This window comes from Equus przewalskii, chromosome 25 (genome assembly GCF_037783145.1).
Source record: "Equus przewalskii isolate Varuska chromosome 25, EquPr2, whole genome shotgun sequence".
NCBI lineage: Eukaryota > Metazoa > Chordata > Mammalia > Perissodactyla > Equidae > Equus > Equus przewalskii.
In genome coordinates, this window is record NC_091855.1 from 5,926,624 (window position 1) to 5,951,075 (window position 24,452).

The 24,452-nt window shown below is 41.8% G+C and overlaps 1 long non-coding RNA gene across 1 annotated transcript in view; it reads left to right on the top strand.

The window, feature by feature from the left end:
• Nucleotides 1-343: 343 nt before the first annotated feature.
• Nucleotides 344-24,452, top strand: part of LOC139079415 (uncharacterized) — a 49,295-nt gene continuing 25,186 nt past the window's right edge. The window contains exons 1-2 of the long non-coding RNA XR_011533042.1: nt 344-418; nt 510-645. This is a non-coding gene — a long non-coding RNA (uncharacterized lncRNA). The remainder of the gene's footprint in view (nt 419-509; nt 646-24,452) is intronic.

A 24,452-nucleotide genomic window follows, 5' to 3' on the forward strand; every position in this document is an offset into this window, starting at 1 on the left:
TCCTTGGCTCTGTGATGAAGTACTGAGTAAGGGACCTAACTTTTCTGAGTCTCTACTTTTTGTCTGCAAAGTAGGTCTTGTTTCTTCAGGATGTCCTGAGGGGAATTAGCATTAGTTCTCACAAATCTTAGCGTTAGATCAGGATGGAACTTAGAAATCTTGTAGAATCAAATCCATTCCTCTTGCAGGCAAGAACTGAGGCCAGGGTAGTCAAGCAAACTTGCTTAGGGACGTACTGTTGCTTCATAACTGATCTAGCAGTAGAACCCAGATCTCCTGAGTCCAACCTAGGGCTTGAGATATTTGGAAGCTTATTCTACTGTCTTCTATGTTAAACTCTGGAGATGAAGTTACTGGCACTTTAATTTCTGGATCGTTGGCTTTTTGACCTTCAGAGCTATGGCAAGGATACTTAATGGTAAGTGTTTTAACAGCTGGTAATTCTGAGTCTGACTTTCCATTTTACTAAAAGGGATAAACTTTACATTTTACCCAATTTTAACTTTCAGCTTGCCTCAGTTTTTATTAGCCTGGAAATTCCAGTGAACTCGGCACACTTGACAGTGGTGGGTGTTTGTTGGTGTGTTGGAAAGAGCACGGATGGACTTGGGAGTCACGTGGGCTCGGCTCTGCCACTTATTTGCCGTAAGTCTGGGCAAGTTCGATGATTGCTCTGAGCCACAGTTTTGTTTATAAAAGTGTGTTAGTCAGGGTTCTCCAGGGAAACAGAACCTCTGGGATGTACATATATATGGAGATTTATTATGCGGAATTGGCTCATGCAGTCACGGAGGCTGAGAAGTCCTAGGGCCTGCTGTGTGCACGCTGGAGAGCTAGAAAAGCCAGTGGTATAATTCAGTTTGCCTACAGAGATCTGAGAGCCAGGGGAGCCGGTGGCGTCAGGCCTAGGCTGAGAGCTGGAGAAGATGAGAGATGTCCCAGCTCAGTCAGCGAGGCAGGAAAAAAGGGGCACATTCCTCCTTCCCCACCTTTGTTCTATTCTGTCCCTCAACGGATTGGATGGTGCCCGCTCGCACCGGGGAGGGCAATCTACTTTACTCAGTGAGCTCACTGATCCAAATGCTAGTCTCATCTGGAAACAGCCTCACAGACACACCCAGAAATAACATTTCTTCTGGGCACCCTGTGGCCAAGCAAGTTGACACGTAAAATTAACCATCCCAAACAGGCTCTACCTACCTTATGGGGTTGTTTGAGAATTATTGGAAGTAATGTTTAAAAGTGGTTAGGAGAGGATCTGGAATTAATAGGAGCTCAATAAATGTTACCTACCTCTATCAATCAGTGCTCACCGAGGACCTAACTGGATGGTTGACCGGGAGCTCAGGCGCACAGGTAGACATAAACTATTTGCCAGGTGTTTTCACTTATCTGCCAGAGTGTTTACACTACAGGTAGCAAAACCAATAATTTAATAGTCTATCATCCGGCCCCATCCAAAAGCTGAGGTTGAACCTCTGACTGCAGGTAATTTTTTAAAGACTCAAATAAACATTTGCCGTGGGCCTGAGCCGCCCGTTTTCTCGCAGTTCGCCCGGGCTGCCCTGCCTCCTCTGCCCGCTGCTCCCATGCCAGCCCAGGCAGCTGCTCTCCCACCAGGGGCTTCAACTATTGAACTTGAGCTGCAGCACTTTCCCATGAGAAGGAGGGCAAGGGCTTCTGTTTTCCTCCGTCATTCGTTGCTTTGTTGCCTTTCTGTAGAGACATTTCCCTGGGATCTTAAACTCCAGTTTCTCATTTCCACAGGAAGTTTCCTGTTTGGTCCTGATGTGGGTAGGCAGGCAGTAAATTCTAGGAGACAGGGTAAAGCTACAGAAGCAGCTGCTGTTACAAAGAAAAAGGGCAGAGGTGGTCTACTGGCCTGCTTTTATTTTTTTAAGAAAGGACAATCCACTTTTAGTGTTTTGCATGAAGTGAGTCGTTTGGGCTTCATCCATATTGATACGTGCTAAAGGGGCTATTCATGTGGGACAACTGGGAGATGACTTTTGTGACCGAAATAGGAAGAGACATGCTAATGTGATATTGAGCAGAGTGTGGATTTCCATTTTGTCCTGTGATTGGTCTCTCTGTCCAGGGAGACACACAAATGCAGCTCGAGAATACTGACGAACGGTAGCATTAATATTCAGTGAAGAACCCTGATCTGTTGGTCTTGGAATAAAGGTGTGAAGAGGGATAGAGAATAAATAATTAGAATGTAATCTAATATTAGCAGCTATGGACTGGCTTCCTGTGAGGTGGATTTAGGGATGCTTCGATTCTTAATACCATCAACATGCAGTTGAAACATACACACACATCAGACGCTGGGTCACAGCTGGTATGCCACTGGGTATTTTCAGGAAAGGAAATAAAGGATTTACAGGGGGCAGAAATAAATAAGCCACATTTCCCCTTGTCTGTGTCGTGCCAGACAGGGAGACTGTATATTTATAAAATAATCCATTTCACTGTATATTTCTTAATGTCTTGACGTGCACAGGGAAATGCTGTTCATTCTTTTTCAAATTTTATACCATTGCCTTCAAAATTTAGGGTGAAGTGCCCTTCAACCCTCCAAGGCTGTGTAAATGCCTCGCTAACACTCGGGGGTAATGTATCAAGACAGCCTCTCATCTGCTGAGCTGAAGGCCAACAGACCCAACCTGGGGTTGTCTTAGCTATCATCAAAAGCTTAATTCTAACAGAGAGCTGAGAAATAGACGTTTGAATTTCAGAAGCAATTCTATTTAATGCTCTACACGACTTGTAGGATTTAAGGGAATATATGGAATTGCTTACGGGAGACATGAAGCAAAACGATGAGATCCTGATCGTCTGCACACCCGGAGCAGGCGAGGGGAGCGGATCACAGGGCTTTGTTTTATTTGCACAACAGCATCAGACACTCAGTGCGCTTGAAAACACAGGCCGGGTTGTGACTAGCATCTAGTGTGACTGATTTAAGTTTAAATGGAGCCGTACAAACTGTGGTAATCATGAGGCAATTGAGCAAGGATCAAAACAGAAGTGAGCTCTCAGACATCTTGTATCAGAAAGTATAATCGGTCCTGCAATGGTTTTCCTTTTTGGCTGTTGGATTGATTGTACAGTCTGATGTATTTCTAGAAAACTTGATCTGACACTCAAGCAGGTTCCTGCTGGCCTTGGTTAATTTCTTCTTTTCCAGCCACATTCCACTGGTTCTTGCTTAGGGAGCTTTTGAAAAGCCTGCTTGGTGGGTGCGGAACGATCAGAACTCGGAGCCCTCCATCTTAGTCTCAGAAGGCAGAAGACACTCTTAGATTATCTTCTCTTCAACCACCAGATTTTAGGGGAGATAATTCCAACAGCTCTTCCTGGCCACTTGGAGCTGATTTTGGCGCCCTCAAGGAGGTGGGGGTGGGAAGTGTGACAGGGACACCTGAGTGGAGCTTGTTTCCCAGGTGCTGCTTTGGGACACGGCGTCGAGACACAGGACTCCATTTACGGGTCTGTAGCTTAGCTATCTCTCATGTCCAAAGGGGAGCTAGAGTGATTCTTTTCATGGCAAAAAATAATGGTTTGTGTAGTGACAGAACAAATAAAAATGGCCCCAGTGCAAAATCTACTGTGCCTCTGCTGAGATAACCAAAACGCCTCCTGCCCTTTTCTCCTTTGAGCAGGGGTGGTGGTTCCAGCTAAGCAAAGACGAGGTTCCTGACTCGTGGGGAAGCTGGGTGTCCTTTGGGGAGGAAGGGCATCTTGTGGGATAAGGAGAGACTGCAGGGAACCCTGGATTGGGGGGAGGAATGCTAAGAAGGAGAGGACAGAGCTGACGGGCAGGCCTGCCCTCCTCATCCCATCCCCAGGGAGGGTGAAGAGGCCCCAGGATGGTGACACACCACGGCCTGCCTTGTCCAAAGGCACCCACCCAAGCCTGTATCAAAACCTCTCACCCTGGGACAATCGTGCCATTCTCACCCTCCGTGCCCAGGGCATGCTGCTTTGGTGTGGTCTCATCATTGCGTTTATGGAAGGCCCAGGTAAAGTTGAGACAGGTCACCTGAAAGTGTTGAATCTAGCCCGTGTCTGAGGCTGCTTCCGTTCTGGTGAAGTCCCTTGTGTGGGATTCGTCCTGAGGGCTCTTGTGGGAGATCTCTCTGTGTCTGTCTCTCTTTTCTTGCAGTTATGTCATACGATCCCGAGGAATCATTTGTACACCTCCTCCCCTAGAAGAGGGGTAGTGGGAAATGCCCAGACTTATCTGAGTATTTATGACAAGATATCAGTGCAAAATAGAGGCCCTTGTGCCTATGAATTGATCCCTTAGAAGAGATCTTAGGAAGATTGGGAAGAAATTTTATGTCTCATAGCTAAGAGTATAGTCTGATTTGCTACATTTGGCTTCCTCAGAGAAATGGCCTGAAATGTGTTCTATGCATAGTAAATGACAGACTTATGCGGTTCATACTGACGTTACAAATGTATCACCTGAGTTTGCAAATGGAATTCTAGGAGGCAATTGTCACTGCATCCTAGGGGCTTTCTTCCCAGGACTTCGTAGCCTCAGCTCTCAGTATGCGCATAGCATCTTGGCGAGCAGGTGGCACATAGGAATGTCCTTGTTTTGCAGATGAAACGAAGGCAGAGAAGGGAGTTCCTAGGACTAGGCAACCTGGATCTGCGCCCATTTCTTATTAATCATAGACTTCCGGAAAGCTCACTTTCCTGACAAGGCTTCTCAGCTCCAAAATAGCAAGTCCTGCACTGGTAATGTGGATTGCTAATGTGCTCATGTTATCTACAGCGGGGTTAACTGAGAGAAGATCTCAGGTTTCTGAACAGAAAGCTGGCTCCTAAATGGCAGAGACTAATTATATTCAGTGTAGAGGGGAGAAGAATGCAAGAATTTCAATTTTTGGCACTCAAATGGTACAAGAAATAGAGTCAGATCAGTTGGTCATTTTTCAAACAGCAGACAACAGACTAAATAGTCCTACATCAGGCATTTATTTTAGTAATGATAATTTTAGTTTTTCTTGAGTGATTTGAAAATACTTAATTAAACAGCGCTATTTCTTTGTAACCAATTCCCTCCATTGTACTGTAAGTGTGTTTATGAATTTAGTAATCTCTAGGACGCAGGTGAGCAGAGGCGGAGGCCCTGATGACCAGTCCCGGAAGACATGGGGGCTGGGCAAGAGGAGGAGGGACTTCACAGCCACCGCTTTGCTCCCTCTGGGTTAGCTCACCCTGTGCTCTTACTCTGCTAGGCCAATCAGGAGCAGACCTCCTCAGAACTTGGGTAGCCACAGTGGCTCAGAAGGAAGATACAGAAGCTAACTGTATTTGCTGCAACAAGCAAGAAGACTGGGTTTTACTGAGCGATAATCGGGTTCTGTTAAACCAGCTTCGGCAATGCACAAGCCCAGCAAAATAAACATGATAATAAAGAGAGACCAATTTTCCACTTTGCTGTGTTGGAGGCTGACAAAATTGCAGCTGAATAAGAGATCCTGAACTGTTGGGACTTTTTTTTCTCTGTGTGAAATATTATCCTGAATGGTAGCCTGATTTTATTATGAAGAATGAATTCTGAGCCTGCCAGGGAGAGGAACAATGGGGAAGCCACCTACAGGGGTTTTTAACCTTCTCTCCTACTGCTACAAAGATGCTATTGTTAGATTTATACTCAACACAAACGCTCAGTGAATATTTATGGAGTAATCGCTTACTCATTATTTGCGTTATAATCATTTGTGTATGCATAACCCTTTTAAAAATTAATTGATACATGAACTCCGTGAAACCCTCACCCATGCCAGAATTAGAACATAATCAACAACTTACATCAACTTAACTAGTCTTTCTTACTCTGTCTTCTTCCCTCGCCTCTTGAGGCATTTCTTAGTCACTTGATTTTTTTAATTTTTGGTTTATGACAATATATTATTTAGTTTTATTCACTTGTAAACTTTATATAAAGGGCACCATACTATATGAACTTGCCTTCTTCATTCAACATTATGATACTGAAATTTTTTTGTGTTGTTGAACATAGCTGTAGTTTATTTTCTCTACTGTATAATGTTTCATTACATGGATATAGTACCATTTATTTATTCACCCTACTGCTGAGCAGTATTTGGTTATTTCCAGTTTTTTGGTATTATGCTGTTCAATGCCATGAACGTTCTCTCCTGCTGTATATGTGTAAGCGTTTCTCCAGGGTATATATCCAGGGATGGATGCTGAGCTGCAAGGTATAAACGTGGTCAGCTTTAAAAGGTAATGCCAGTTGCTCTTCCAGGAGTTGCATTTTTTTTTTTTTTTACTTAAGAACAATTTTAGTTTAATTCTTCACATAGCATGCAGCAGATCTGTTCTTTCTGAGATATGAGACTTGTAAATAATCTTGAGGCTCAGAGGGTTATGGTGGTGGGAAAATAAGGCAATATGGAAAATTTGGCAACGTTTTCAAAGAGGCCTTGTCAGAACAGATATTTTGAGAGTTTAAATGAGTCAGAGAGCTGTTTACCTTTGGACCAAAGCTGATATCTTCTGGAGCCTGCGATGACTGATTTGGATGGAAAGGGATCAGCGGTGCATCCACACAGAAGTTTCGACAAAACGAGGGCTGGAATTGTGATGTGGGTAGAGTCAGAAGCCAGGGCTTCTGCATGCTTCATCACCCCCATTGACTGCTCCCGCCAGGTAGTTGAACTTCCTACCGTCAAACCACAGGGCTGCTCACAGATTTGTCATCTGCTCTCACCCAAACTTCAGAGACTCTCAATGCTGCTGTTTTCACAGCCTACCAGGGACAAAATGACATGGGGGAAATGGCAAATTTGTCTTCATTTTGCTTGTGGAATGGTTGGAAGAGGTCTGAGTTAGGAAGGGGGATATCTAGATCTATGACAGCCTCCTTTGTGATAGGTGAGGCTACTTTCCCTCCTTGACAGTTACCTTTCCCTCTCCTGGGGTCCCCTATGGAAAACCCATCTTTAGGACACTTTCAGTCTTTTTTCAAATTTCCATGGGCCAGTGGCCGATGGTCTGTATATTTGCTGTCAAACGAAGGGAACCAGCTTTCTTCCTTTTCTTTATGCTTTCTCCCCATACAATAGACATCTTCCGGTGGCCCATGGAGTTTCAAATAAAGGCATGCCACTCCACATCTACGTTGGGACCTGGAGCTGCTGGGTTGGAGTGAAGCTTGAATTAGTAGGGGAAGTGGAATTGCTGGCTTTGACTTCCTAGGGATCCTTAAGGTCTGAGACAGACCACCCATTGGTTTTGACGGGTTAAGGTTAGATACAATCCTGTTGGGAGACAAAAGAACAAAAATGTGACTACTGATTTTTCCAGCTGTAATATTTAAGAGTCTCTGGATGATCTTCTCTGGGAACCTCCTTGAGCCAAGCCAAGGAATATCTTTAGGTGTCCTCCGCTCTCGTCTATGCCTTCTTCCCTCTCCTATGCTTTCCTCCTTTCCCTGTCCTTCTTCCTACCCTCTCTCCTTGCTTTCATGTCTTCTGGCTGCTAGTGAGGAAGCTGGGAGAAAACAATTAGCTAAGACAGCTACCAATTCAGACAATATTCTGTTCACACTTATTTGCGACCTGCTCTGCTACTTAGAGCGTAAAGGAAATGGAATAGTGAGCCTGAAGACTGTAATAAATGATGGAGCATCTACCCAGATTTTGTTAGTATTTTGGGTGAGGGGTGAGTTTAAAAGCTGTGTGACTTGTCAAATGGAATTGGTAGATGACTAATTTTCTCTGTGCTTAAGGCCAGTAGTATCACCCAACAAACAGCCAGCACCATGCCAGGCTCCCTTTCTTCATTCTAGCCACATTGTCTTACAATCTAATTAAACCCTCACAGAAGTCTTAAAAGGAAAATATTAAAATTGCGGCCATTTTTCAGATGAGGAAACCAAGGCTTAGAAAAGTTAAGTACCTTGCCCAAAGTTATATGTCTGGATAGAGGAAGAGCTATCTATTAACCTAACTGAAAGCCTGCCTTGGCAAAGGTCCCGCTGAGAGGCTTGCTGTTGTTAGAAAGAACAGGGGCCTAGAACCAGCTGATGGAGAAGGAAACTGCTCATCCTTCGTGTTCACCTTTGAGCTACCAGAGGCTGGACATGTGAGCTCCAGCTTTTGCCACTGGCAGCTGGGACCCACCCTGAACCCAAGACCGTTACTCAAGCCACAAATGACCAGCTTCAGCGGCTCCTTAATTCACATCAGGCATACTTTGTCTCGCTCCGTAAAACAAGTCCGTTAATTTATAAGTATAGTTGTTCTGCGTAAACAATCCGAGGTAACACCTCTTACATTAAAGCACATACTGTGTTTTGAGGAAAAAAAATGACCTCTTATAAGCTAAATATATGAAAGCATATGATATTTTAAGAAAACCTTAGTAAACGCACAACTATTGTGAATCCAGTGTTTATTCCAAGCTTAGAGAATGGCCCACACTCATTTGGGTTTTATTCAAACTTCCAGCCGAGTGTCATGAATCAAGGAGTGTTCCTGGCAAGGTCAAGGCTCAGGCACAGGCCACAGTAGAAAACCCGGTTCCGTGCAAAGGCAGGAGCAGAAGAGTGTTACGATAGCAGGTTTGGCAGGCCACGGCAGGACCCTTTGAGAAACTTTGCTGAACAGGCTCCACGTTACTGCAACAGTCCCACAGGGAAGTTCAGAAAACTGAAAGAAGGGCCCCACTTGCTCAGTCCGCTGTGTGTCTTCTGAGGAAAGGTCAGCACATGTCTATGAGGGAGGCTCCCACCGTGTTACTAGTTCCTGTTTTTCTGTTAAATGTCGCTGTTTAACAGAATAACCTTCCTGCTCTTGACTTAACTAACAAAAATATGTTTAACGAGCTCTTAAACTGTGAGGAGGCAGAGATTCTTACGAGCAAATGTGACTACCTGTAAGAGAGAGGAGGCCAGAAGCTTTGCTTTTTAATTGCTAATTTAGAAAATCTCGATCATGGAATTTTTTTCCAAGGCAGTTGTTAGTGTCTAACACTTCTTGTCTTCTACACTTCTGTAATCACACTTTTCGTTTCTCCCTCACAGAAACAATATTTAGTTTACAAATCACCTTCTGTTCTAAAAGATGATTTGTAAACTGATAGTTGGGAACTAAAAATACATTTCCCACAGAATGTTACAACTGGCAGCTAGAATCTCAATTGACTATTAATACAGTAAAACTTACCCTAATAATAATATGGAGTAATGAGGAAAATGAGTCCCTCATTCTACCTGTAAATCAAATCTCCATCTAATTAATCAACTCCTCTGGCCTCTTTGTTGTTCCAATCAAAAGTAACAGAACAATTCAAAATGAAAAATATCAAGTGTCTGTGTGGAATGCAATATAAGCTCGATGAGATGTTGCACAGAGGGGCATGAAGACACGAGGCCAGGTTCACGGAGGAGGTTTGGCTTTGGCCAAGCTTTGGGGAATGGTTAGGATTTGAACTGGTGAAGGGAAAAGGGGAGAGCATTTCAAGCAAAATGAGAAAGACATGGAAATGGGAATAATCATGGATAGGAAACAGGGCATGTTGATGGGGAAGCTCTGGTGAACTCAGAGATTTGTATTAGAGAGCAGAAGAAGACCATTCTTGGGATGGCACAGCGTTTGGACTGCTTAGAATGAGGAATTTGGAATTTAAGAATAGAAGAAAGTGTTCAATAAACATTTGTTGAAGGAATGTCTTACTTATATTATATTTTGGTCCCTCTGGTTTATTTTATCTCATCTTCTTCTGCTGTTTCTTTCTTCCTAGACCTGTTGAGTCTTCCAGTCACTGCTTCCTCTTCCTAGCTTATATAAGACTTTCCCTGCTTTCTTAGCCAAGGCTGTGGGAGAACGTTAATTGTTTGTAATCAGATCCAGTTGTTTTTTGGAAATCTTGCTAATGAGGCTGTAATGTATCACATCTCCATTTTCTTGCCCTTCATTTCTGTTAGGGAGCTTCCTGTTCTCCCCACCGTGGATCTGGGCCCTGAGAAAGAGCACACATTGCCATCTTTGTGGTTTCTGAGCAAATTGGTCTGCACTGGGCCCCTTCTGCAGGTCCCCAGCAGCCCAGAGCTCTGTGGCTTTGCCCACATAAAAGGTTTTATTGAGGAGAGCACAGGCTAGAAATCAGAGGGACGAGTATCCCTATCTTTTGATTCTGGCCATGACATTGGCAGTGGAGAATGTGTAGGAAGTCTAGGAAGATCTTCCACAGCCATCGCCAATACCCTTTCTGCTTCCATCCTTCTGCCCCTTTCAGTCTGTCTGGCTCAGATGCTGGGTACTTTGCTTTTATCACTGCCCCCAAAGATTTCTTGCTGCTCCTACCTTCCCCTAGGCATGGACTGTATTAATTTGAGATTTTGTAAACTGTTTATCCTCTTGAAGAATTAATCTGTCTTAGTTTTCAAATTACAGTACCTAGTTCATGATTGATTCCTCATTTGAAAAAAAAGTTTATCATTTATTTATTCCACTATTTTTTGTTTTGTTTTGTTTGTTTGTTTTATTTGTGATCTTGATCACAGTAAAAAATATTGATGGGGGACTTTAAGTAAACAGAGGCCACATATGGGTTTGGTAACCATACTTTCTATACTCCCAGAATGAGATCCATGGCTTTTAATATGTGAATGATTATGGGAACTATGGAAGAAAATATTTGAAATTGGGATGGTTGAGTTATATCTTGGATGTGTATGTACTGTATGTCAATATTCTCATCAAAACATTATCATCTCCATGAACCCTGTAACTGGATCTGAGCTCCCACTCTTAGAGAGTCATTTCTTTCCTTTAGGGCAGAGTCCAGTTAAAATGTAAGAACTTAGAGTGACATCAGCATCATGGTGGAGTGAGTTCTCCCGGCGATCTCTCCCCTCTACCATACAATGGAAAAGACATTCATACTCCAAAAGAGGACATCCACACAATGCAAAAAGATGCATGCAGCCACATGTCAGAGGGTGGAGAGGCTGGAGCTCCCCGTGGAGGAGGTTGAATGGGACCAGAGAGAAAATGACAAGTACCCAGAAATCAGTCCTGAAGACAGAGAAATATGGAATCTAGATGACAGAGAATTCAAAATAGCTATCATCAAAAAGCTCAACAAGTTAAAAAAGAATGTAGAGAAACAATTCAACGAGTTCAGGAGCTACTTCACAAAAGAGATTGAAACTATAAAGAAGAATTAATCAGAAACATTGGAGACGAAAGACGCAATTGATGAGATAAAACAAAATATGGATTCCCTGAATGTTTGAGCGGACATCATAGAGGAGTAAATCAGCATAATTGAGGATAGACGTATTGAAATGATCCGGATAGAGGAGGAGAGAGAACTAAGACTAAAAAGAAATGAAGAAAGTCTCCGAGAAATATCTGACTCCATTAGGAAATGCAACATAAGAATTATAGATATTACAGAGGGAGAAGAGGAGGAGAATGGAGAAGAAAGCTTGTTCAAAGAAATAATAGCAGAGAACTTCCCAAACCTAGGGAAGGAGATGGAAATCAATGGGGAAGATGCTATCAGATCTCCTAAATATGTCAATGTAAAAAGACCTACTGCAAAACATATAGTAGGAACCCCTTCAGGCTTTCAGTGGGTTTCTCTGCAGAAACATTACAGGCTATGAGAGACTGGAATGACATATTCAAATCTTTGAAGGACAAAAACTTTCAGCCAAGAATCCTCTATCCAGCAAAAATATCCTTCAGAAATGATGGAGAAATAAAAACTTTCCCAGATAAACAAAAGCTAAGGGAGTTTGTAGCCACAAGACACCCCTCCCCCCAAGAAATCCTCAAGAAGCTCCTCATACCTGAAAAAAAAAAAAAGGGAGAAAGGGGTTACAAAGCATGGAGTAAGGAGATAAATAGGTAGACAAAATCAGAAATTTGTAGCTATACATCAGAACAGGTTAGAAAATACTCAAGTATAACATTAAAGATAAAGGGAAGGAAAACACCAAAAACAAAGATAATCTTGTCATTTTAACCATAAACTTACAACACAGGATGGAATAAGATGTGAGAAAAACAACTTAAGAGGAGAAGAGGAAAGGGACTGAATTGGTTTAGTCTAAGGAAATAAGAGGCTATCAGAACATGGACTATCTTATCTATGAGATTTTGAATACAAACCTCATGGTAACCACTAAACAAAAAAGCAGAACAGAGACACAAATAGTAAATAAAGAGAAAACAAAGAAACACAACATAAAAAAACTACATAACTGAATTCGTAGACCAAAACACGTGGGACAAGAAACAAAGGAAATGCAGGAGAACCAGAAAATGACTGATGAAATGGCAGCATTAAGCTCTCATATATTGATAATCACCTTAAAGGTAAATGGATTGAATTCTCTAGTAAAAAGACACAGAGTGGCAAGATGGATTAAAGAATAAGACCCAACAATATGCTGCCTCCAGGAAACACATCTCAGCTCCAACAACAAACACAGGCTCAGAGTGAAGGGATGGAAGATGATACTCCAAGCTAATGGCAAACAAAAGGAGGCAGGTGTTGCAATACTTATGTCAGACAAAGTAGACTTCAAGATAAGTCAAGTAAAGAGAGACAAAGAGGGGCAGTATATAGTGAACAAAGGGACACTCCACCAAGAAGACATAACACTAATAAATATCTATGCACCCAACACAGGAGCACCAAAGTACATAAAGCAACTACTAACAAATCTAAAAGGGGACATTAATAACAACACCATAATAGTGGGGGACCTCAATGCTTGACTCACATCAATGGATAGATCATCCAGACAGAAAATCAACAAGGAAACAGTGGAATTAAATGAAAAACTAGACCTGTTGGACTTAATAGACATATATAGAACACTCCATCCAAAAATAGCAAAATACACATTCTTCTCAAGTGCGCAGAGAATATTCTCAAGGATAGACCATATGTTGGGAAACAAGGCAAGCCTCAATAAATCTAAGAAGATTGAAATAATAACAAGCATCTTTGCCAATCACAATGCTATGAAGCTAGAAATTAATTACAAGAAAAAGGCTGAGAAAGGGACAAAGATGTGGAGACTCAACAATATGCTATTGAACAACCAATGGATCATTGAAGAAATTAAAGGAGAAATCAAAAAATATCTGGAGACAAATGAAAATGAAAACATACCACACCAACTCATACGGGATGCAGCAAAAGTGGTACTAAGAGGGAAATTCATCACAATATAATTCATCACAATCTTAACAAACAAGAAAAATCCCAAGTAAGCAATCTCAAACTACACCTAATTGAAATAGAAAAAGAAAAACTAACAAAGCCCAAAGTCAGCAGAAGGAGATAAATAATAAAAATCAGAGGAGAAATAAATGCTATTAAAACAAAAAAGGCAGTAGAAAGGATCAATGAAACAAAGAGCTGGTTCTTTGAGAAGATAAACAAAATTGACAAACCCCTAGCCAGACTTACAAAGAAAAAAAGAGAGAAAGTTCAGATAAAATTAGAAATGAAAGAGGAGGAATAACAAAGATACCACAGAAATACAAAGGATTATAAGAGAATGCTATGAAGAATTATACGCCAACAAAATGGACAATCTAGAAGAAACGGATAAATTCTCAGACTCTTACAACCTCCCAAAGCTGAATCAAGAAGAAATAGAAAGTGTGAATAGACCAATCACAAGGAAAGAGATTGAAACAGTAATCAAAAGCATCCCCAAAAATAAAAGGCCAGGACCAGACAGCTGCCCTGGAGAATTCTACCAAACTTTCAGAGAGGATTTAATACCTATCCTTCTCAAGCTATTCAGAAAAATCAGGGAAGATAGAATTCTTCCTAACATATCCTATGAGGCCAACATCACTCTGATATCAAAGCCTGACAAGGACAACAGAAAAAATGAAAACTACTGGTTAATATTGCTGATGGACACAGATGCAAAAATCCTCAACAAAATATTGGCAACTAGAATTCAGCAATACATCAAAAAGATCATACATCATGATCAAGTGGGATTTATACCAGGGACACAGGGATGGTTGAACATCCGCAAATCAATCAATGTTATACACCACCTTAACAAAATGAGGAATAAAACCCACATGATCATCTCAATAGATGCAGAGAAAACATCTGACAAGATCCAACAGCCATTTTAGATAAAAACTCTTAATAAAATGAGGATAGAAGGAAATTACTTCAACATAATAAAGGCCATATATGACAAACCCATAGCCAACATCACACTCAATGGGCAAAAACTGAATGCCATCCCTCTGGGAACAGGAACAAGACAAGGATGTCCACTATCACCACTCTTATTCAACATAGTACTGGAGATTTTGGCCAGAGCAGTTAGGCAAGAGAAAGGAATAAAAGGAATCCAAATAGGGAGTGAAGAAGTGAAACTCTCACTGTTTGCAGACGACATAGAAAACCCTAAAGAGTCCACCAGAAAACTATTAGAAATAATTCACAACTACAGTCAAGTTGCAGGGCACAAAATCAACTTACAAAAATCAGTTGCATTTCTATACTCTAATAACGAACTCATAGAAAGAGAACTCAAGAATATAGTTCCATTTACAATTGCAACAAAAAGAATAAAATATCTAGGAATAAATTTAACCAAGGAGGTGAAGGAGCTATACAATGAAAACTATAAGACATTACTGAAAGAAATAGATGATAACATGAAGAGATGGAGAGAGATTCCATGCACATGGATTGGAAGAATAAACTTAGCTAAAATGTCCATACCGCCTAAACCAATGTACAGAGTCAATGCAATCCCGATCAGAATCCCAAAGACATTCTTCATGGAAATAGAACAAACAATCCTAAAATTCATATGGGGCAACCAAAGACCGCAAATTGATAAAGCAATCCTGAGAAAAAAGAACAAAGCTGTAGGCATCACAATCCCTAACTTCAAAATGTACTACAAAGCCATAGTGATCAAAACAGCATGGTACTGGTACAAAAACAGCCACACAGATCAATGGAACAGAACTGAAAACCCAGAAATAAAACCGCACATCTTTGGACAGCTAATCTTCGACAAAGGTGCCAAGAACACACAATGGAGAAAAGATAGTCTCTGCAATAAATGATGTTGGCAAATCTGAATAATGACTTCCAAAAGAATGAAAGTAGACCATTATCTCACACCATACACAGAAATAAACTCAAAATGGAACAAAGACTTGAAGATAAGTCCTGAAACCATAAAATTTCTGGAAGATAATATAGGCAGTACACTCTTTGACATCGAATTTAAAAGGATCTTTTCGAATACTATGTCGTCTCGGACAAGGGAAACAAAAGAAAAAGTAAACAAGTGGGACTTCATCAGACTAAAGAGCTTCTGCAAGGCAAAAGAAACTAGGATGAAAACAAAGAGACAACCCACCAAGTGGGAGAAAACATTTGCAAATCATATATCTGACAAGGGGTTAATCTTCATAATCTATAAGGAACTCTCACAACTGAACAACAAAAAACAAACAGCCAAATCCAGAAACGGGCAGAGGAGATGAACAGACATTTTTCCAAAGAAGATATACAGACGGCCAATAAACACATGAAAAGATGTTCCACATCACTATCAATCATCAGGGAAATGCAAATCAAAACTACACTAAGATACCACCTTACGCCTGTTAAAATGGCTATAATCACTAAGACTAAAAATAACAAATGTTGGAGAGGGTGTGGAGAAAAGAGAACCCTCACACACTGCTAGTGGGAATGCAAACTGGTGCAGCCACTATGGAAAACAGTATGGAGATTCCTCAAAAAACTAAAAATAGAAATACTATATGACCCAGCTATCCCACTACTGGGTATCTATGCAAACAATTTGAAATCAGCAATCCAAAGTAACATATGCACCCCTATGTTCATTGGAGCACTATTCACAATAGCCAAGGCATGGAAACAATCCAAGTGCCCAACGACTGATGATTGGATAAAGAAGATGTGGTGTATATATACAACGGAATACTACTCAGCTATTAAAAAAAAGCCAAAATGATCTCATTTGCAATAACTTGGAAGGACCTGGAGGGAATTATGCTAAGTGAAATAAAATGACTTCTGAGAAATACAAACACCAGGTGATTTCACTCATATGTGGAATATGAACAAATCCATGGACAAAGAAACCAGTTCAGTGGTTACCAGGGGAAGGGGGTGGGGAGTGGGCGCAGGGGGTGAAGGGGAGCACCTATGTGGTAACAGACAAGAAATAACGTACAACTGAAATCTCACAATTATGTAAACTACTATGAACTCAATAAAAAAAAATGTAGGAACCTATATGGTTAAGCCTTATTTTTCAGTTAGTCCCAAATGCGAATTAGTTTCAGATCCTTTGAGCTGTTAGGCTCTTGGGAAACAGGCTCCAAGGAGTGCAAGGAGGGGCCACGAAGGTTCTTTGAATTAGCCTTCAGCTATTGCTCTCAACCTGGGGAACTCCGAAAAATACAAATTCTTGGGCCTTACTCTTCAAAATTCTGGTCTGACAGGTCTGGGGTGTGGTCTGGGCATCTGCCTCATAAACTCCTCAAGTGATCCTGACACCCCATTGAAGTGTTGCAGCCGCTGACTAGAGCGTGTTGCTTTTCCTTAGCAGAGAGCATCTTTGCGCTGACTGCTTGAAAGGGGGTCCTAAGCCCGAATGGGTGACAGGCCTGGGCGGGATCCAGCAGTGGGGGCTTGTTTTGAGATGGAGCTCTGTGTGAAAACGGGAGCTGTCTTTATAGAGAGTTTCTGGCCAGTGTGGGCTACTCACCTGCGGGATAATTTCTGCTGCCATTATGGATAGGCGGAGATTTCTTACCACTTTGGAGGCCTCCTTTGGGTGTGCCAAGCTGAGTGATATTTAGGCTCTGCGCTGTGCAGAGCAGCTGGGGAGAGGAGGAGCCAGCGGCTGGCAGCTGGCCCCGAAATTAGCGTCGGTGTGTAAATACATCGGTACCTAAAAACCAGCAGCTTTGGCGCCTTTTGTCACACCTCCTACCCAGTGACTGTTGTGCCTGCTGTTTGTACGTTGGTCCTTTCATCAGGGCTTCTTTGAGGCTTGTGGTCCCCAGGTTTCTCCAGTATAGAAATAAATTTCCCCTGCGTAGAAACACTTGGTGGGGGAAGGGAGTCTTGAACCAAGTTATTCGGTAATCTCCCTGGGGATGGGCTGTTCACTGCCTTGCTCCTTTCATTTCCCCCACAATATCCATGCAGCAAAAACTAGGACAGGCTCAGCCCTCTCTCTGGATCATTATAGTTTGGAGGGTTTGCGCAGGCTGGGTGTAGACGGAGGAAAGGATCCTGATTTAGAGCAGATGTGCTCTCCTTAGGTAACCTAAGCTTGAGGTACCAAAGGGAAACTTGTGAATCACTCGGGTCCTGGAACTGTGCCTCTGAGGGTCTGTTTTCCTGACAACCACCTTCCTTCCTCTGCGACCCCATCCCCACCCCAGGCCTCAGGAGAAGAGGCGATTATAAACTTGCGCCAAGGGGGAATTCCCCCAGGGCAAGTTCAGGAGAGCCAGAGCGGTTCTGCCTTCTGCCCCAGCTGCCTGCCAGGTGGGGGTGTCAGTGTGGCTAGCCGAGTGGCCTCAGAGATGTCATACTTCCGCCACTCTTCTGCCACTGTCTGAAGAACTGGTGTCCTTCCATCTGTGCTTTTAAAAAACACATCCCTCGGAGGGCCCAGGGACACATCCTGAACCCTTGGAGGGGGACTGTGGCATGTTTGTCACTGTATCCTGTGGGTCTTGGCACATAGTGAGTACTTTAAAATCTTTGTTGAGGGGCTGGCCGGTGGCGCAGTGGTTAAGTGTGCTCCTTCTGCTTTGGCAGCCCGGGGTGCCCCAGTTTGGATCCCAGGTGCAGACATGGCACCGCTTGGCAAGCCATGCTGTGGTAGGCATCCCACATATAAAGTAGAGGAAGATGGGCACCGGTGTTAGCTCAGGGCCAGTCTTCCTCAGCAAAAAGAGGAGGATTGGCAGATGTTAGCTCAGGGCTAATCTTCCTCGGAAAAAGAAAAACAAAACAAAACAAAACTTTGTTGAATAAATGGTAATGAACATTCCACATTCTGGTTCTGGGCAAATTAAGCCTGATTATTTTTGCATTTCTTAGCTGGCAAGCTTTCCTCCTTATCTCAGCAGCAGCCTTCATGCCCTCCCATTCCCCTGAAAGTCCAAGTCTGGGCCCTTGGAGGTGGACTGTAACTATCGCCGTATGGCTTTAATGAAGGATTGCAGCCTGTCACCGTGGAGACACGTGGCTACAAGTCTGACTTTTCATTTTACCTGTTTTTTCTTAACAGTTCTTCACCCACCACTGACAAGCTGAGGCTTGGAAAATGCTCCTTGAATAAGCCAGAGTGTCACCAACACCAGCAGGGTCAGCTCCAGTCCCAGCCTCCCACCAAGCTTCTTGGACCAAGGCCAGGTGCAGGCACACTTTATCTGTAGGATGGGGACAAAAATACCACTTCATTTGCGGTGAGGAGACAAATGTATTTAACAATTCAGATAGCATCGTGGCTGAGTGTGGGCTCAGGATCCAGCTGCCTGGGCGTGGATACCGGCTCCGTGACTTCTGAGCCACGTGACCTTGAGCAAGTGACTTAATTTCTCAGTGCCTCAGTTTCCACCACGGTCAAATCAGGTTCAAAACAGTACCTACCACGGGGGATTGTTGTGAGAAATAAATAAAGTTACATGTACAGGGTGAGATCAGAGCTTGGCACAGAGTGAGGGGCAGGAAGTGTTAGCTCTGAACTGAGAGAGAGGCTCGTCGGATGATTGTATTCAGTGATCATTATCATTCGGCCAAATTGGAATTTCGTCTATTTTTCCCACTCTCCTGCCCAAGCAACAGTCTGAACTGCAGCTAGTGTTTTGACTTTCGCATTTAGAATGTGCTTAAAGTCCAGAGTGGACAAGAGTAATGGAGCATTTCATTACTTTTTCCCTTTTAGAAACAGAAAAAGGAAAATTCTGTTTTTTGAGTTGAAACGGTGCAGAGGAGCTGTCAGCAGACTGGAGGCTTGCTGGATGAGTTTTTGATCTGGGTTAGGAAGAATATGTCTATTTTCTCTGTAAAGAGATAATAGATAGTAAATAATCATAATTTGTGGCCACCATCTTCTTGTTTCATGTTTTTCTCTTTATTTCATATTTTTTTGTGGGGGAGAAATATATCATGTACACAAAAGACACTATCTTTTGTAACATATATAAACTATTTATAACATATATAAACAGTTTAAAGCAGAAGTTGGCAAACTATAGCCTGTGAACCAAATTTGGCTATGACCTCTTTTTATAGGACCTATGAGCTAAGAATGATTTTACATTCTTAAAGGTTGTAAAAAAAACCCCAAAGAACAAGATATAAGAAAGATGGTAGATGGCCCTAAAATGTTTACTATCTTGACCTTAACAGAAAAAGTACATCAACCTCCGGTTTAAAGAATAATAATAAATCACCCCTCCTCCACCTCCATCTGTCTTATGAAACAGAACGTCGCTAACATCACTGAAACTTGTGAGCACCCCTTCCTGACCGCCTCCAAGGCTCTCCCCCAGAGCTAACTGCTCTTCTGAATTTTATGTTATTCATTCCTTTGCTTAAAATTTTTAAAATATAAACATATATATAAATATGCAAGACATTGTTTATTTTGGGTTTTTTTGCCCTCTGTATAAATGAAATAATACTCTCTATTTTTTCCATTACATGCCATATTCTCTTAATATTATCTTTTTTTTTAACATTAAGTTTTGAGAGTCATCCAGGTAGATGTATGCAGCTGTAGTTTGTTAATTTTTCCTGCTTTTAGCATCTTTGTGTGTGCAGATACCATGCATATTTATCTGTTCTACTCCTGATGGACATTTGAGTTGTTTCCTGTTTTTCTTTTTTTTTTTGGTGAGGAAGATTGTCACTGAGTTAACATTTGTGCCAATATTCCTCTATTTTGTATGTGGGATGCCACCACAGCATGGCTTGATAAGCGGTGTGCAGGTCCATCCCCAGGATCTGAACCCACGAACCCTGGGCTGCCGAAGCGGAGTGCACAAACTTAGCCACTACACCACTGGGGCTGGCCCCCCTGTTTTTTTTCTCTTATAAACACTTGTTATCAGCATTTTTATCCCTATTTCATGGTCTATATGTGCAAGAGAGTCCATAGAAATGGAATCTTTGGGCATTGGTATATGTATCTTCAGCTGTACAAAATGATGCCAAATGGCTTTCCAAAGTGATTGCACCAATTTCATTCTATTGCAGTTCACTAATGCTGTGTAACATACCACCCCAAGTTGAGTGGCTTAACACAACAATATTATTTTGCTCGTGGTTTTGTGAGTCAAGAATTTGGGAAGAACTTGGTTGAGTAAGTTGTCTCTGCTCCAGGTGGTGTAAGCCGAGGCTGCTGGGGCTGGAGGGTCTGCCTCTCGGATGCCTTCTTTGTTCACATATCTACATCTTGATGCTCTTCCGTCTCTCTCTCCACACAGCATCTCCCCCTCCAGGGCTTTTCCACATGGCTTGAGGTTCTCACAAACTGGTAGCGTCAGGATACTCTGACTTCTTATATGGTGGCTCAGGGTTCTAAGAACATATGTTTCAAGAGTTTGGAAGTGGCAGCTGGCAGTCTCTTAAGGCCTGGACCTAGAAACTAGCATAACATCATTTCTGCCACATGCCATGGGTCAAAGTCACACAGCCTGCCCAGAATCAAAGGGAGAGGACATAGGTCCCCCAAATATTTGGGGGAGAAATATACTAGACAGCAATAATTTGTTGCCACCATCTTTAATCTGCCATACATTTCCTGTAGTCCGAGACGGGAGGTCCTGTTGCTACACATCCTTGTAAACACTTAGTATTGTCAAACTTTAAACTATTTGCCAATCTGGTGATGAAAAGATAGCAATATTTTTGAACACCATTTATTGAATATTTACTGTGTGTCAGGCATTGTGCTAAATGCTTTGCGTTTTTTTCTCTCATTTTAATCTTAACTACAACCATGTGAAGTAGATACTATCCCCCTCAGAGAGCTTAATTAACTTGCCAAGGGTCAGAGAGCTAATAAGTAGCAGAATGTAGATTTGAACAGAGATCTCCCTGACTTTCACACGCACGTATTTAATTTTTCCTGCCTGACCCAGAATGTGAGCTGAGATGGCGATTTGAGGCAGAGGTTGAACTATGAAGAAAATGCAAGACATTAATGATGATTAAATAATACACAAAGTAATAAGAAAGAAAATACGACAAAAATTTTATTCACCTAACTTGGGGGCACCATTTCTCCCTTTCTCCATCAAGCAATGAAAAATATTTACTTGACTCCAAAAGTGAAAAACAAGAAACAAAAGAAAAAGAAAAAGAAAAAAAGAAACAACAAAGAAAAGAAACTTTTTAACACTTGACAGGAATCCATATTACAGTTTTCGGAGAGGAGCTGGAGCTGGCCTCACGGTGCATGGAGCCTGGAGGGAGAAGCAGATGCATTCCTGTCATCTAAATCAGAGCAATGGTGCACTTCTGTGATTTGACCAGCCCAGAAGGGAAGGACAAAAATGCTCTTGCCACAGGAGATTTTGAATTACACTTACCTTCCAGCCTGAATCAGAATCCCACTGGTCAATTTTCTATTCTCTGTTGTTCCTTTTCCCAATGAACAAGAACAAGGCTGGTGCCACATCAGCATGTCATTCACCAGCCAGACATTTACAATGAAAAATCCGCTTTTCCAGAGTGTGAGGATTCCCAGGGCAGGAGCCAAAGCCTCACGAATTCACACGGAGACATCTCACGGTTACAGAGCTTCAAGACCTAACACGCCCCGCCCCCATTTAGTTCGTGGATTGGTTCCCTTGTCCTTGAGGAGAATACGTTTTCTTGGATCCACTTCTTGGATACCGAGTTCAAGTCAAAACTGATTTCCATAGGCAAGTTAGTTGTTTAACATCTGGGGTTCCAGATTCCAAATCATTTGGAATCCTTTCTTAGATACACCTTTCTTTCCCCCGACTTCATTCCTTTTCGTTGACTGAAGTAATCTTCCTACTCCTTCTTTCCTCAGCCTGTGCTTTTCTAGGCACCTCTCTTCATTCATTTTCCTCTCTCAGCACCGTTGGAGAAGTCTCAATATGTTTTCTTCGCCTTTACTGTATCTCATCTTAACCAGCTTGTTTCATTAAAAATTGGTACTTCCAGGTTTCTACATGTGTCTATTGCTCTGAATGTTGCCAAAGTGGTTAAGGTTAGAGTTTTATCTACAATAATTACCCAAATTTGAGTATCGCTCCAAAGGGATGGGATGTGGGTTATGTATGGGATCATTCATCCTTTGCTTCTCTGCCTTTTCTGTCTTCAAGAATGTTGCGTTAGTGGTTCTGCAGTCTGGCTTCACTTTCGGCTGCCTTCTTATTAGTTGAAAGCTGGACCGAAGAAGTTCTGATCACACGGAAACTCCCCAGCTGCTAGTATGACACACACACGCTCAAATTATTGACTTAAAATAGCAAAATTAGAAATTCTTTTAGTTTAAGAATCTCATGCAGAATGTTATTTAGGAACTATTAATATATTTGTGGTTTAAAAAATAACAGAACTAAAAGGAAGAAAATTTGTGCTTGTGGATAGCACACTACCCACTTGATTGTAGGGGACCCGAGCCTGTCAGGGCGATGTTCTCAGTCCTGACAGCTCTCCTCTCCTAGATACTTTAGTAGCCTTCTCAGTTTCTAGAAATGGGTTTTCTACTGTGGTGACCTCTAATGGTGACCAGATGACGGGGAGTCAGGGAGGAGCCTGCGGGTGTCTCTCGTGGAGGCAGTGATGCCAGCAAAGGCTGTGTGAAAATGTGTCTACTCTTTCCATAAATCAAAACTAACAGTTCACTTGAAAAGATCTACCAAGCATTAAGAGCTTTAGACTTCATTTTATTTTAACATTACTAGGAATAGGAGGTTTGGTTCTACTCAGCCTGGGGAAAAATGTCTGATAAGCTTTTCTGGGAACCCTGTATTGTGAGCACACGCAAGATGTGTAAAGGGATATTGTCTTATTTTTCTGCTTTAAATCAGAGGTGATTCCCTAGATAGCTGTAGAACTTCTTCTTGCCCCAGTTCTAGGATTCTGTGCAGAATTGAGTCTTTTTGTGACATTTAGAGTCAGAATCTTGAGAGGCTTTTGTCCTCCTTCTGGCCTCTCCGGTCTTTGATGATTATTAGGTGTTCCCTCTTTAAACTTCAGGGATGTTAGAAACAAAACAAGACACAACAAAATGTTCTCTGTAGGCCTCATTGGTCTCTTTAGGTTCTCACTGGCCTGATTTGGGAGAAAGGTGATTTAATTCAGAGCCAGCTACCTTTAAGATTGGTGGAACAACATCTTATCGTATAACATGTTCCAAAGGGGAGTCCCGGGTTGGGGTGGGGGGTGGGGGTGGGTGTTGGCACCAGGACAGCTTGAGATCCCAGGCACTATGCTGCTCTCACATGGATGCTCCAGCAAATGGGCTATTGCTTTTGTCTCCTCCTGCCGTCTTCTCAGGCTGCCTCTGTCTTTTTTTCCCTCAAAGGCGATGTATGATTTATTTGTCTTTGCTTTTTAAGTGAAGTCCCATTATACTTAACTACTACATGCCATATACAGCTGAGTCTATGAATAAGCACAATTAAGAGACAAAAAAAGTGTTTGGTCAATTTGAAAATTCTTTATACACTTTTATGAATATAGATAAGCTAGTCAAATGTTAACTGATATTTAATTTATTAATACAGGTACTCATCTACATTTAAAATGACATAACGAAAATAATATATTAATATAGAAATATTACTTTTTTCCACTCCCAGTTTCCCAAAACAATTTTATTCAAACTCTTTATATGTAATTTTTTTTATGACTTCTGCTTAAGTGACAACACAGCTTCCCAGAGCTCACCATTCTCCCTTCTAAGTTGTTTGAAAAATAGCACTTTTGAATGCCTGTGTAAATGGAATCACAAGAACCACTGTGCCAAGCCACAAACTGGCTAACATTAGGTAGTTGGTTTTTCATTGTCATGTTGATAAGTATTTGTGATCTCCCAATGTAACCACTTGCTATATTGCTTTTAAAAGTTATTTTTAAAGGCTCGTTGGTTTATTTTTAACTACATTCAATAGTTGCAGATATAAATCTTAACCTACAGGAACAAATGACTAAATCTGGGTTAAATTTCTTTTGTTTCCTTTTTTACCAATTGCACACTGACATCTCTAACTACCCTAAACAAGCATGGATTGAGGTTGTTTTAAGGCTTTTGTGCCTTTCTCCCAAAGCACTTTGAAGTTCAAAATAAAATAATTGAGAAAACGCCTTGTTAGTTGTGAGATTTTGTAAGGAAT